This window comes from Arachis hypogaea, chromosome 5, assembly GCF_003086295.3.
Source record: "Arachis hypogaea cultivar Tifrunner chromosome 5, arahy.Tifrunner.gnm2.J5K5, whole genome shotgun sequence".
Classification (NCBI taxonomy): Eukaryota; Viridiplantae; Streptophyta; class Magnoliopsida; order Fabales; family Fabaceae; genus Arachis; species Arachis hypogaea.
Genome location: NC_092040.1, coordinates 14,502,510 through 14,505,999, shown reverse-complemented (window position 1 = coordinate 14,505,999; position 3,490 = coordinate 14,502,510). Strand labels below are relative to the sequence as shown.

At 35.2% G+C, this 3,490-nt stretch overlaps 1 non-coding gene across 1 annotated transcript; it reads left to right on the top strand.

Moving 5' to 3' along the window:
• Window positions 1–1,545: 1,545 nt before the first annotated feature.
• LOC112805012 (small nucleolar RNA R71) lies at window positions 1,546–1,653 on the top strand. Its single transcript, XR_003203626.1, has one exon. It is a non-coding gene; the product is annotated as a small nucleolar RNA R71 (small nucleolar RNA).
• The last annotated feature ends 1,837 nt before the right edge of the window (window positions 1,654–3,490 follow it).

Sequence of the window (3,490 nt, the reverse complement as noted above, 5' to 3'; positions counted from 1 at the left end):
AACACCAAACTTAGAGTTTAGTTGTGGCCTCCCAACACCAAACTTAGAGTTTGACTGTTGGGGCTTTGGTTGACTCTGCATTGAGAGAAGCTTTTCTTGCTTCCTCTCCATGGTTACAGAGGGAGATCCTTGAGTTTTAAACACAAGGTAGTCTTCATTCAATTGAAGGATCAACTCTCCTCTGTCCACATCAATCATAGCTTTTGCTATGGCTAGGAAGGGTCTTCCAAGGATGATGGATTCATCCTCATCCTTCCCGGTGTCTAGGATTATGAAATCAGCAGGGATGTAAAGGCCTTTGACCTTTACAAGCACGTCCTCTACCTATCCATAAGCCTTTTTCTTGGATTTGTCTGCCATCTCTAATGAGAATTTGGCAGCCTGTACCTCAAAGATTCCCAGTTTCTCCATTACAGAGAGTGGCATTAAGTTTATGCCTGACCCCAGGTCACACAAAGCCTTTTCAAAGGTCATGGTGCCTGTGGTACAAGGAATTAGGAATTTACCAGGATCCTGTTTCTTTTGAGGTAATGTCTGCCTAACCAAGTCATTCAGTTGATTGGTGAGCAAGGGGGGTTCTTTCACCCAAGTCTCATTACCAAATAACTTGGCATTTAGCTTTATGACTGCTCCTAAATACTGGAAAACTTGCCCTTCAACAATGTCTTTAGTCATCAGAGCTCATGAATGGCAGAAGTAGGTTCAATGGAATCTCTATGGTCTCTAGATGAGCCTCAGATTCCTTAGGTTCCTCAAATGGGAATTCCTGTTTGTTCAGAGGACGTCCCATGAGGTCTTCCTTACTGGGATTCACGTCCTCCTCCTCCTCTGTGCATTCGGCCACACCAAGTAAGGTTATGGCCTTGCACTCTCTTTTTGGATTCTCTTCTGTATTGCTTGGGAGAGTACTAGGAGGAGTTTCAGTGACTCTTTTACTCATCTAGCCCACTTGTGCCTCCAGATTTATAATGGAGGACCTTGCTTCATTCATGAAACTTAGAGTGGCCTTAGATAAATCAGAGACTATCTTTGCTAAGCTAGAGGGGCTCTACTCAGAATTCTCTGTCTGTTGCTGAGAGGATGATGGAAAAGGCTTGCTATTGCTAAACCTGTTTCTTCTACCATTATTAAAGCCTAGTTGAGGCTTTTGTTGATCCTTCCATGAGAAATTTGGATGATATCTCCATGAGGGATTATAGGTGTTTCCATAGGCTTCACCCATGTAATTTACCTGTTATATGCATTTTGCAATCCATTCAGACTCTGAGAAATCATGTTGACTTGCTGAGTCAGCATTTTGTTCTGAGCCAATATGGCATTCAGAGCATCAATTTCAAGAACTCCCTTCCTCTGAGGTGTCCCATTATTCACATGATTCCTTTCAGAAGTGTACATGAACTGGTTATTTGCAACCATGTCAATGAGTTCCTAAGCTTCTGCAGGCATTTTCTTCAGGTGAATAGATCCACCTGCATAATGGTCCAATGACATCTTAGACAATTCAAACAGACCTTCATAGAATATATCCAGGATGGCCCATTCTGAAAGCATGTCAAAAGGACACTTTTTGGTCAGTTGCTTATATCTCTCCCAAGCTTCATAGAGGGATTCACCTTCTTTTTGTCTGAAGGTTTGAACATCCACTCTAAGCTTGCTCAGCTTTTGAGTAGGAAAGAACTTGGCTAAGAAAGTCGTGACTAGCTTATCCCAAGAGTTCAGGCTATCTTTAGGTTGAGAGTCCAACCATACTCTAGCTCTGTCTCTTACAGCAAAAGGGAAAAGCATAAGCCTGTATACCTCAAGATCAACCCCATTGGTCTTAACAGTATCACAGATCTGCAAGAATTCAGTTAAGAACTGAAAAGGATCTTCTGATGGAAGTCCATGAAACTTGCAATTTTGTTGCATCAGAGAAACTAATTGAGGCTTTAGCTCAAAATTGTTTGCTCCAATGGCAGGGATTGAGATGCTTCTTCCATGGAAGTTGGAATTTGGTGCAGCAAGGAAGATGTCTTCTTTTTCGAGATTCTCTGTAAGGTTTTCTCTGGATTGTTGTGCTTTAGCTTCTCTTAGCTTCTTCTTCAATGTCCTTTCAGGTTCAGGATCTGCTTCAACAAGAATGTCCTTGTCCTTGCTCCTACTCATATGAAAAAGAAGAGAACAGAAAAGAAAGAGGAATCCTCTATGTCATAGTATAGAGATTCCTTTGTGTGAGTAGAAGAAAAGAAGAATAGAAGGATAAGAAGAGAGAAGAAGAAAAATCCGAACACAGAGAGAAGAGAAGGTTCGAATTATGAGTAGAAGAGAAGTGTTAGTAGATAAATAAAATAAATAGAAAGAGAGAGAGGGAGAGAATTTCGAAAATTGAGAGAAGAAATAAAATTAAAATTAAAATTTAAAACAATTAGTTAAATAAAAAGAATTTTGAAAAAGGGTGAGGGATTTCAAAAATTAGAGAGAAAAAAGTACTTAGGTGGTTTTGAAAAAGATAAGAAATAGTAAAACAAACAAAAAAATCAATTAGTTAGTTGGAAAAGATTTGAAAATCAATTTTGAAAAGATAAGAAGTTAGAAAAGGTTTTGAAATTAATTTTGAAAAAGATATGATTCTAAAATTTAAAGTTTGAATCTTTCTTAACAAGAAAGTAACAAACTTGAAATTTTTGAATCAAAACATTAATTGTTAGTGTTAATTTCAAAAATTATGAAACAAAGATAAGAAAAAGATTTTGAAAATCAATTTTAAAAAGATTTCAAAAATATAAAGGAAAAATGAAAAAGATTTGATTTTTGAAAAAGTTTTGAAAAGATAAGATTTTTAAAAATGAAATCTTGACATGACTAACATGAAACAACTAATTTTAAAAATTTTTGATTAAGTCAACCCAAAGATTTCGAAATTTATGAGTGAAAAAAGGAAAAGATATTTTTTATTTTTTAATTTTTAATGAGGAGAGAGAAAAACACAAAAATGACTAAAAACATGAAAATTTTGGATCAAAACCAATGATGCATGCAAGAACACTATGAATGTCAAGATGAACACCAAGAGCACTTTGAAGATCATGATGAACATCAAGAACGTGTTTTTGAAAAATTTTCAAGAAAAGAAAAACATGCAAGACACCAAACTTAAAAATTTTTAATGCTTAGACACTAACAAACTAAAAATGCATATGAAAAACAAGAAAAGACACGAAACAAGAAAATACGAAGATCAAACAAGAAGATTTGTCAAGAACAACTTGAAGATCATGAAGAATGCAATGCATGAATTTTTTCGAAAAACGCACAAATTTTAAAAATGCAATTGACACCAAACTTAAAAATTGACACTAACTCAAACAAGAAACACAAAATGTTTTTGATTTTATGATTTAATAATTTTTTTTGTATTTTTTTTCAAAATTTTTTTGGAAAAACGAAAAAGTAGACAAATTTTGAAAGATTTTTTAAAACTTTTTGAAAATAAAATAATGGTTGAAATAAG